The sequence below is a fragment of the Phalangium opilio genome, unplaced genomic scaffold (assembly GCF_054372755.1).
Source record: "Phalangium opilio isolate 3A_F unplaced genomic scaffold, DU_Popi_V2 ptg001170l_1, whole genome shotgun sequence".
Lineage (NCBI taxonomy): Eukaryota > Metazoa > Arthropoda > Arachnida > Opiliones > Phalangiidae > Phalangium > Phalangium opilio.
In genome coordinates, this window is record NW_028324255.1 from 13,256,393 (window position 1) to 13,269,065 (window position 12,673).

Here is a 12,673-nt window from a genome sequence, read left to right on the forward strand (position 1 = left end):
AGAATCGAAAATTTATCAGCAAGTCGTTATAATCTTTGAAGTTTTCCGTTTGAACACGCTAGCATTTAAATGCCCCCAAAATGGCGAAAACAGAATTTGAAAATCTGGGAAATGATCGATATTTTAAATACAGGTAGAATTTGAATTTTCAACACTTCAATTATATCTTCGGTTTTAAAATTAATTATTATAGATACGCCGAAGAAACTCCAGTAAACTTTTCGACATGGGCGGTGAGTTACTCGACAATCAACATTCACTAACGGTGAATTCCTTTTCTTCGTGGAAATTAACATTTTAATATTATTTGTCAGGAATCGTGGGAGTCGAAGAAATGCGCGTCATTTTACAAAATCATGGAGGATTATTTGAAACGATCTCTCAACATAAAGTATTTTATCCCAGTACTCAGAGTTCGGTTCCTATAGTCCTCTCTCGTTAGGTCATATAAGTGTGAGAATATTCTAGAATGTGAATATCAGAATCAGTCTAATGGTTCGACTCGATTAATTTAAAATTTAAAAATAACTAAAAAATGGCGAATTTTCACATCTTTATAGTTTGTATTAACCGAAGAATATTGGTTTATTCGTTAAATAGTCGATTTATTAAATCAGGTTTCGGGTACTGATATACACTTTCAATCACACAAAATATTTATATTATAAAGTTTATTCTAAAGTTTAAACTAAATGAGTGTACTATGTATATTGTCAGTTATCCCCCAAAGACTAATATCAGCTGACTTATTGACACATCTGAATAATAGGTCGTTGATTTTTAGGTTGATCTACGATGGTCATAAAGTGAGTTTTTCCGATCTTTCTAAACTATATACGGCGCCATTGTTTTTCAACGTAGGTGAAAAAGAAATTACACCAAAATTTAAGAAGTGATGTACTGAAGTAGAAATTTGCAATGACTTTTACCCTGGTTTCAGAAAGCTAATATAATCGCACACACCGTGTCAAGTTCATTTTTCCATGATCAACAGGAAAATTTCAGTCCGTCTCCTGTCTTAGAAACGGCCAAGACGATTATCGTATCTGCAGCCCCGAAAAGAGTCTTACTCAGTTCCATGTCCTTCTTAAATACGAACAGTCCAGTAAATTTCCCTCATTTGTACATTATCTACTCACTAGATTCATTGAATTCCACACTTGCGTCATTTAGGTGGTAATTTTAACAGTGTCCACCGTGGTCCTTCTGTCACTATTACTCGTCATTTACTCCATCGTAACCAACAAATTCAGATCAATTCCCACCAAGAAAGCTGTCAAGAAACTAGCCCAAGAAACCCTGGAGAAAGTCTGGGAGAACGCGGCGCTCTTATGCGCTTAACGTAAGCAATAAAGTGCTCGTTCATGTTTCAAAATTATTCTCCATTAAGTCAGATCATACCGCGAGACAGTCTAACCCAATTTACAGAGGTTGTAAGAAAGATGGCGCTAGCGTCTAATCAGACTCAATTACGTTCCGTAGCGATTCCCATCGTTTTGCCTCACATCACTTGCCGTCTGGCAGCTTCGTCGTGGCTTATCGGAGTGACTTTCATTCTTATTTTCTTGGGGTGTTTCTTGCGTACGGAGTTCACAACGGAAAGTTACGTAAGCATCGACACCATCTCTGATTTGATACAAACGGGAATTCCACCTACATTCATGGAAGGAACCGGAACTTTCGAATATCTTAAAGTTTTGGTGACTAGACTTCTTGCAGTGAAATCTTTTATTCTTCTTATGTCATTTGTGTTTATCTTTAGGCAATCGAGGACCCAATTGATAAAGAATGGCTACACGGACTGGATCAGGAGAAACTGTTCACTACTTATATAGATTATATGAAGCTTGAAGGATATATTCGTATTCATTCTGGGGAAAAAGCTTTAATCGTAGGCGACAGTTATATAAATTGGATGATGGGAGAATTCCTGACTTCTGATTCTGAGAGTAAAGAATTCTTCGTGAACCAAGGAGGCCTTTACTTTTCGAAGAACAACCTTTACTTCGACTACTTTCACATTATTTTCAACACCTCTTGGTTGAAGAGCACACCACAAATGCACGAAAACCTCAAACTAAGGTCCTTACCTATTTTATAGTTGTACAATTAATAGACTTGACGTTTTTTACAGCCTTCAACCGTTTTTCGAAAGCCAAAGTTTCAAGTATATGGATTTTGAGGTCAATCACTTCATTGAACAAGTCAAGTGGAGAAGACCGTTGAAAATCCCGGTGCAATTGGACCTCAGTAGCGTCTTCGTTCCTTTCTACTGGCTCTGCATGCTGTTGTTTGGAGCAGTAGCCGTCTTCGTAACCGAAATATTATTCAACCAATTTGTTTAAACACAATTTATTATATGCCACGACATGAATCGGAATTACATTAAATAAATATACATTCATTTCCTCCGGCGCAAGACTAAAAATAAATTGTTTGCTGATAGCTACACAGTAAAAAAAGAACATTCGAAATTGAATTTTTCAGCGTTCAATACCTTGCCACTGTGGTGGTACGCCTTAGCAATCAAATATTAACGCCTAAAGTGGTATTCAATTGTACACGTTAAGGAAATGTTCATATTTGAACGCTAATATTGATATTCAAAAATTCACGCTAACGAAGCATTCGGATTAGGTCATTTTGGCATTCAAATATGATTGCACTAGCATTTAAACGAGAGCGTTTTGGCGTTCAAACGAGATCGTGTTTGGCGTTCAAACGAGGTCGTGTTTGGCGTTCAAACGAGGTCGTGTTTGGCGTTCAAACGAGATCGTGTTTGGCGTTCAAACGAGATCGTGTTTGGCGTTCAAACGAGATCGTGTTTGGCGTTCAAACGAGATCGTGTTTGGCGTTCAATCGAGATCTTGTTTGGCGTTCAATTGAGGTCGTGTTTGGCGTTCAAACGAGATCGTGTTTGGCGTTCAAACGAGATCGTGTTTGGCGTTCAAACGAGATCGTGTTTGGCGTTCAAACGAGGTCGTGTTTGGCGTTCAAACGAGGTCGTGTTTGGCGTTCAAACGAGGTCGTGTTTGGCGTTCAAACGAGGTCGTGTTTGGCGTTCAAACAAGATCGTGTTTGGCGTTCAAAGGTAAGCGATTTTGGCGTCCACGTGAAATCACTTTTGGCGTTCAAACGAGAACGAATTGGCATTCATACGTAACTGTTTCGCGTTATAATAGGATTGCATTAACAATTTAACGAGAACGATTTTGGTGTGATCAATTCACGCCATGGTCAAATATTATTTGCCCGTATATATACCCTAATTTAAGCCTCTATTCACCTAATTTACCTCATTTTAGTACCCTATTTACAGCATTTCAAGTGGATTTGACTATAGTATTTAACCGCTTTCCTCCAATTCTGCCGACCAACGCCGCAAATTGTCGGATTCATCAAATGGGACAAACATCTTGGGTTAAATGTTCCCAGTGAAATTAAATTACTAATTCCCGGGAACGGAAAGATTCTATCTTTTCATGCAAAAATCTACTTAACCAATAACGATTGAGTGGATAAATAAAATGAGCACTAAACCCAATTTTTTTGTAAAAGTTTTAGCAAAATTGATAGTTTACAAGAACCAAATAATTTTAAATTAAAGAAATGTACCTTTATAAGAACATTTCTTGATATTTATTTTCATTTTTAAGTCATATGCATCACATAACACTGCAAAGAAATTTGAATATAAAACGAGTAGCCAAATATTATTTCCTAACGTAATACATTGCCTATAAGAAAGACAGCAAATATTTTATTTTTAAACGCTGCCGAGGAAAAAAAAATTCTTATTATTGAAAAAAACCAGTTGGAAAAACCAAAATATTACCTCTCCGAGTCAAGAGGTCTACTTACAAACTTATTTACCTATATAAGGAATTATATCTCTCTTTTTTTTGATGTAAAAATTTACGAATTATTAAAGCTAGGTTCCCTCTTGACCGAAAATGACGACCGAAAACTTTAGCGTGCTGCGTCAAAAAAAGAGTTTTACGCAGGCCTTCGACGGCAAGATTTTAGTTTGGTTCACACATACGACCGAATTCAGACCAAAAGGGGCGGTCGGCAGTTAGTCACGTGGCACTTAAGCCTTGGCCTTTGATTTTCCCTTGGTGGTATCTTAATTAGGGAGCTTACTTCTACCAAATTAAGGTCAGAGATTCAAATCAAAGGTTTATTTCGTACAAACACGGCAATAGCGACTAGCGATCAAATCCGATTAGAGAATTCAAACTCAAAAATTCATAGCATGCAAAGTTGGAAATGGCGCTTTGGTCCCATTCGACAGAAGGGTTTTTTTGGGGGGGTCCCATTCGACCGAACGTAGCCAAAGGTGCGATTTTATTATAGTCCCATTGGACCGACATTCTATTGAACTGGAAGAAGACATACTGTGTGGTTTTGCATTAAATATATTTTTAATTTCACAACTTATTATTGTTAAAATAAATGTGAGTTGAAAATGTATTACTGCACTTATTTTAACTACGTTTTAATTACGGCGAACCTCACCTACCCTAGCCTAACCTAACCTAACCTACCCTAGCCTAACCTAACCAAACGTAACCTAACCTAAACTAACCTAACCCAACCCAACCTTGTTTGGAGGTAAAAAGATTATTTATATGAGTATTAAAAGCACGCCTCTTACCACGAACAATCTATTAGCAATAATAGAAATATTTTGGAAAAGATGTCAGATAATTAATTAGAGAATATTTTGGAAAAGGTGGCAGCTAATTAATAGGAGAATATTTTGGAAAAGGTGGAAGCTAATTAATAGGAAAATCTTTTGGAAAAGGTGGCAGCTAATTAATAGGAGAATATTTTAGAAAAGGTGGTAGCTAATTAAGAGAAGAATCTTTTGGAAAATGTGGCAGCTAATTAGTAGGAGAATGTTTTGGAAAAGGTTGCAGCTAATTAATAGGAAAATATTTTGGAAAAGGTGGCAGCTAATTAATAGAAGAATATTTTGGAAAAGTAGGCAGCTAATTAATAGAAGAATATTTTGGAAAAGGTGGCAGCTAATTAATAGGAGAATGTTTTGGAAAAGGTGGTAGCTAATTAAAAGGAGAATATTTTGGAAAAGGTGGTAGCTAGTTAAAAGGAGAATATTTTGGAAAATGTGGTAGCTAATTAGTAGGAGAATGTTTTGGAAAAGGTTGCAGCTAATTAGTAGGAGAATATTTTGAAAAAGGTGGCAGCTAATTAATAGGAAAATCTTTTGGAAAAGGTGGCAGCTAATTAATAGGAGAATGTTTTGGAAAAGGTGGTAGCTATTTAAAGGGAGAATATTTTGGAAAAGGTGGTAGCTAATTAAAAGGAGCACATTTTGGCAAAGGTGTCAACGAATTATTGGAACCAAACCAAAGCTAAACTAACCTAACCTAACCTAACCTAACCTAACCCAACCTAACCTAACCTAACCCACCCGAAACCAAAATATTAAAATTTTAATTTAAAATTTAAAGACATCTACGGAACTACATTAAGACTGTACTTGATTTTAAGCACAATTTGTTTACTAATTCTATATATCTCTTGCCTTGAAAGGAATGAAAGTGAGCGTTATAATTAGTATCACGAAACATTTACTTTTAATATTATTAACATACTTTTCGGAGATTCGAACCAACAACCTATCGCTTCGCAGTCCAACATCGTATCCACTACACCACCGAATCGCTGACGGCTACAGTGTTTCAAGTTATATTCATGTAATATTCATGTATTTTTTAGGGGCATATTCGGACGATTGGGATTTCGGTCCATCGGGAATATAGCCATTGGGCTGGAAATCTAAAATCATTGCGGGATATTCGGTCGAATGGGATTTCGGTCCATTGGGAATTCGGTTGAAAGGAACGATACCGAAATGGCGACTGGCGAGTTGAAACAAAACTCAAAGCGGCGATAAAAAACTCCCCTATTATGACGTCAGCAGAAGCTTCATCCCGAAACGAATTTTGATTATTTATGAAAATAATTTTACGTCGGCCTCTGCTTCAAAAACAGAACACTAATTCTGTTTCGGTCACGTTAGGCGGAAGATGTTTTACCGCAGAGGTACTTACGCAGTGTTTCCGTCGTGTTTTCGGTCAAGTGGGAACTAAGCATAAAGCAGTATTCCAAGCATAGAGAATATATAGTAAAGCAGATGACATTTTACATCCAATAAGAATGTGCCTTGGACACATGAAATCAGTCAACGGGGAAAAAACAGGAAATTAAGAGCATAACTTTTGGGAGAGATATAGTCTTTATGTGTTTAAAAGGCCCAGTTGTCTACGCCTCAACTGTTAACCCTGTATTCTCATAACTACATTCACAACTGGTTTTGCAATATAAACAATATTGTCTCGTTTCACCTCATATATATTCTTAGTTTGCCAACGCGGGTTTTAACGTTAATTATCAGCAAAGCTGATTTGTGGGTAGACGCAATGAAAGCCAATGTGCACCACAATAAGAATGAAAACTCCGAAGCTACAACCCAATTACGATAAGCCCTTTCAATGATCAAATTGCCACCATGGTCTTTACATCTGTTTAAAAAACTAGACCTTATTTAAACGTGTACTTAACTTTCGGTTCACTCTGAACCGTTAATGTCTCTTCAATACAGACCAGAAAATCAAAACCCATAATTTACTGAATCTCGGGTCTCAATTACTTCCTCTTTGGTTCACTAAGGCTATTACGAATAATACTTGATTTACCCGACGGAGTCAAGGCTTTAGCTTTCATATTGTAATCACTAAAGCAAGGACTATTTTATATACAGATGTACTATAGCTTAAAGTGTTAGAGTCACCAAAAATCGCTATTTTTAAAACTAAAAGTTTTTATTCCCATCTGAAAGATCAAATCTTTCTGATTCAGAATATCTTTTTATATAATGCATTATAATTTTTCAAATATTATTAAAACCCCGGCTTTCGGAACCTACTCGCAGAATTTTTTCAAACTATTTTGAAAGTTAAATTTCGCGGTACTCCATATACCCCTGGTGACGTCACGATTCGAGCGCGCGTGAACCGCGGAGTTGAACCGCGACTCCACGAGGCGGTGTTATAGCCAGAATTTGACGCGCGCGCGATGTTCAATAATTAGGCTTAGCTCTCGTAATGAAATCTGTCTCGCGCTGGTCAACCTCTTATGACGTCACCAGGGGTATATTTATAATTTATTCCGTCTTAATGAGGTATGTGAAATATCAATATTCTTTTTCATATTACAAAATGAATAAATTTCTATAAGACTTTTTACTTTGGATCTACATTTATTATAACCCAATTGATTCATATTACAAAATGAATAAATTTCTATAAGACTTTTTACTTTGGATCTACATTTATTATAACCCAATTGATGTTTTAAAACGAAAATTAGCCACTTTTCAAAAAACGTGGCACTAACACTTTAAGTAATATACAAACAGCCATTTCAAATAATAATATTAGAAAATGTCCTTGGAATAACAAAATGAAACAGAGCATTAAAGCCACAAAACTATTAAAGGCATCGTAAATACGAAAACTATTTCCACATATTCACTTTATATTATTAAAAAATTGAATATTAAGGTTCTGCCCCAGTAACACGAGTGTTCCGCGTTCGAGTCGGTTCGAGGTAGATTCGTCGGTTTATGGTCTAGTCGGTAGTTACGAATAAATTCCGACTCTTATCCAACTTCAGTTGCCAACTCCGCTTTGCAGTCGGCCGTGATAACAATAAAATAGTGTTGGCTGATTGTTGTATTTTAAGTCGGTTAATGTAATGAAGGATTAGGTCGGCTGCTCGACTCGTTACCAACTAACATGCGTTTCTATCAAATAAAAGATAACAATAAGGGTCTAGAGGTCGACATATCCGACGGCCTACCAATCACACTGAACATTTCAGATTTCGTTGTAATGAAGCTTCTTCCGCGTTTGAGTCGGTTGGAGGTAGATTCTTCGCTTTATGGCCTAGTCAGCACTTGCGACTAAAGTCCGACTCTTATCCAACTTCAGATCCCAGCTCCGCTTTGAAGTCGGACGTGAGAACAAACAAATAGAGTTGGCTGATAGTTACATTTTAAGTCAGTTGGTGTATGGAAGGATTAGGTCGGCTGCTCAACGCCTTACCAACTAACATGGGTTTTTATCAAATTTACAACAAGGGTCGAGAGGTCGACATATCCGACTACCTACCGTTCAATACTAATCATTTCAAATTTCGTTATTTTAAGCATAAGAAAATAATATATAGCTCTCTATAAGTATGAAACTCTCAATTTAAGCCATGTAAACAGCATTTTCTTCCATTGCAATTTGTAAAAAGTTTCTAATGCCACCTATTAAGAGCTTTTGGTGTTAAAAAGTTGAAATATTTGTTTAGAAAATTTTCAAATTTTATATCGTAATTAAATAGTTAAACGTCTTCAAATTATTATTATTATGATTATTATAGCTGATTAAGTACATTGCAAAATTATCATAATAAATTAATAGATGGCGCGAGATTTTGACGAACGAGGCTAGCGCCAACACTGGTACGAAGTAAGGAGTATCTTGTGTCTCTACTTGCGCGGCGATATTTCCCCGGCCCATCGTGCCTTTCGCGGGCACCTTAGGTGGCGGCGATGGTTTCGCCCCCCTTTTACTCGTAGTACCGAAACTTCTCCCACGGGGCATAAAAGCGTAAGCGCGCCAAATTTGGGAGCAAATGCTGTAGTATGAAAATGTACTACGTTTCACACTTATGGGGAGCTATATATTATTTTCTTATGTTTTAAGACAAATCAAAGATACTTGGATTTGTATTACAAACAAAACATAAAATAAAATTTTAGAATCAACAATATAGTGTAATATGTTTATTCACCTTGGTATAAATATAAATCTCTCGTTTTAAGTATCATTTTAAAGTAACATTAAAGAAAATGTTACAGTTTACGGCCTATTTTAGCTTTCCCTTAAATTTACATAAGCCTTTAAAACCGTTTCCACGGTTAACTCATTGCTACTTTGTTTTTATCGGAGGTAATTGCAGTGTGCACTAACGTTAAATGCACTCATTCATGGCTATCTCTACTTTTCGTAAACCGCCCAAGGTGCGGAATTCGGTCCAATGGGACCTCCCTTCTTTGGTGTCGGTTGAATGGGATTTCGGTCCAATGGGAGGGAATCATCAGAGACACACATTACCTACAGTAAAAGATCTCTAAACCGACCTTTAAAAAATTCTACAGCCGACCATTAACAATCCATCAAGCCGACCATAAACAATCCATAAAGCCGATTATGAACAAGTCGTAAAGCCGACCATAAACAAATCGTAAAGCCTACCATAATCAAGTCGTAAAGCCGACTCTAAACAAGCCAAAAAGCCTGCCCTAAACAAGCCATAAAGCCGACCACAAACAAGCCATAAATGCGACAAATAACAGTCGATAAAGCCGACTGCAATTAGATTAATAATCCGACCATAACCAGAAAACAAAGCCGACGTCTACTTTGATAATGTAAGAGCTGGCCACGCTTACTTTTCAGAGTCGGTTAAAGTGCTGGCAAAATTTCTATCCCGACCTCATTTTGGAAATCCCGAAATTTTTCCGTGCACGTTTGAAAAGGTTGGAAAACCGCCGGACCGACCCATTTTCGGGTAGGACATTTCGACTGTCAAAAGGAAAGTCTCCCGACCATTTTGCGGCAGTATAGGGCAGTGTCGGTTGAATCTCGAGCCGACTCCGTTGTCCCAACGTCGATTTTTCTACTGGGGTATAGTAAGATTCTTTCGAATCTATTTTGGATACTATTGTAAGTTTCCATCGGGTGTTCATATTTTGATACTAGAGTAATACTCCCTCGAGTCTCTTTTTGGACACTTTAGTAAGATTCCCTCGAGTCCCTTATTTGGACATTATAGTAAGACTCCCCGAGTCACATTTTCGGACACTATAGTAAGATTCCCAGGAGTGTCTTATTGGGATACTATAGTATGATTCCCTCGAGTTTCTTTTTTTGACACTATAGTAAGATTTCCTCTAGTCTCTATTTCGGATACTGTAGTAAGACTTCCAGGAGTGTCGTATTTGAATGCTAATGTAAGATTTCCTGCAGTCTTTTTTTTTGGACACTATTGTAAGTAGGGATGCAACGATTCGTAATTTTTCGGAATCGGCCGATTCGATGCATCGGTCTCTAAAAAATCGGCTTCGGCCGATTAATCGGCCGAAGCCTCAAGGTTATACGTTTTAGGCATTAGTATAGGAGTGCTACTTGTCAAAAATGTCTAAGGACAATAATCTGTCTGGTTTGGTTTCCGAGATACTAGTTCATTTAGTTCAACAAACATTTTGTCCATTCTTTCTGCTACAACTTGTTTTTGATTAGTTCTTTCTTTGCATTCCGGATAGGAAAAAAGAATTTTAAGCGTGAGTTTAAAGTTTCATTTCCTAAAAAACCCCTTTCCTTTCTCATCCTTTTAAAAACAAGAAGTAGCATTCAAGACTTCAAGTATTATTACTTTAAGTAAACAAGAATACACGCTAGAGACAATGACACCAAACACATTAGAGGGATAGCTGACAATAATAAAATGCAGACTGTGATAGAGCGACATTGTTTGTGGAACGGGTGGGAAGTAGCAGTGAGCACAAATCGAAAAGAGAGTCAAAGATAGAAGGGGGAAGGCAAACCATAACGGCCGGGCACCATGGCTCTCCCGCGCACCTACCTCGGCGCACAGCCGAGGAGTAAGACGTCACGTGATCCGTTGAGAAGGAAATTCAAAAAGGGTAAACCCGAAAATACGGTTAGAGGCTCACACTTGACTAGAGATCAGCATTCAGCGTGGTTACTGTAGCTTTGTAGTAACGTAAACAAACTTCTCTGATTTTTTCCTCTCTCGGTTACGCAATTGCGCATGTGCACCACGCTCTTTGAGAGCGATTGGTACTGGTAACGTTTTTGAAAGGGGAGCTGACGGAGAATTTCGTTAAATTACGTTTTTTGTTAAATTTCAAACTTGTTAGTTCCCTTATACTAGCTCAAAAGATCAGATCTAACCAAAAAGAGTCGGCCGAAAAAAATCGGCCGATTACCTTAGAAAAATCGGCCGATACGATTATTCGGCCAAGTGGCCGATTCTGGCCGAAGCCGATTCTTGACCGATGCATCGTTGCATCCCTAATTGTAAGATTTCATAGAGTCTTTCATTTGGACACTATAGCAAGATTCCCTCTAGTCTCTACTTCGGACACTGTAGTAAGACTCCCTGGAGTGTCGTATTTGGATGCTATTGCAAGATTTCCTCGCATCTCTTATTTGTATACTATTATAAGATTCCCTGGAGTCTCTTGCTTGTATACTATTGTAAGATTCCCTCGAGTCTCTTCCTTGTATACTATTATAAAATTCCCTGGAGTCTCTTGCTTGTATACTATTGCAAGATTCCCTGGAGTCTCTTACTTGTATACTATTGTAAGATTCCCTGGAGTCTCTTACTTGTATACTATTGCAAGATTCCCTCGATTTTCTGTTGTTTAATTGCAAATTGCAAAAAAAAAACAAGGAAAAAACTATGCTGGTATAGAAAGAATCTCTTTCCAATCTCAAAAACTAAGCCTTATTTGGTGAGATTAAAATGTGTCTCATAGGAGTCCTATAATAAGTCGCAGATTTGTGTGCTCAATCAAGTGTAGAAAGAATCTCTTTCCAATCTCAAAAACTAAGCCTAATTTGGTGAGATTAAAATGTGTCTTATAGAAGTCCTATAATAAGTCGCAGATTTGTGTTCTCAATCAAGTCTAGAAAGAATCGCTTTCCAATCTCAAAAACTAAGCCTTATTTGGTGAGATTAAAATGTGTCTTATAGGAGTCTTATAATAAGTCGCATATTTGTGTTCTCAATCAAGTCTAGAAAGAATCGCTTTCCAATCTCAAAAACTAAGCCTTATTTGGTGAGATTAAAATGTGTCTTATAGGAGTCCTATAATAAGTCGCAGATTTGTGTTCTCAATCAAGTCTAGAAAGAATCGTTTTCCAATCTCAAAAACTAAGCCCTATTTAGTGAGATTAAATTGTGTCTCATAGGAGTCCTACAATAAGTCGCAGATTTGTGTTCTCAATCAAGTCTAGAAAGAATCGCTTTCCAATCTCAAAAACTAAGCCTTATTTGGTGAGATTAAAATGTGTCTTATAGGAGTCCTATAATAAGTCGCAGATTTGTGTTCTAAATCAAGTCTAGAAAGAATCGTTTTCCAATCTCAAAAACTAAGCCCTATTTAGTGAGATTAAATTGTGTCTCATAGGAGTCCTACAATAAGTCGCAGATTTGTGTTCTCAATCAAGTCTAGAAAGAATCGCTTTCCAATCTCAAAAACTAAGCCTTATTTGGTGAGATTAAAATGTGTCTTATAGGAGTCCTATAATAAGTCGCAGATTTGTGTTCTCAATCAAGTCTAGAAAGAATCTTTTTCCAATCTCAAAAACTAAGCTCTATTTAGTGAGATTAAAATGTGTCTTATAGGAGTCCTATAATAAGTCGCATATTTGTGTGCTCAATCAAGTGTAGAAAGAATCTCTTTCCAATCTCAAAAACTAAGCCTAATTTGGTGAGATTAAAATGTGTCTTATAGAAGTCCTATAATAAGTCGCAGATTTGTGTTCTCAATCAAGTC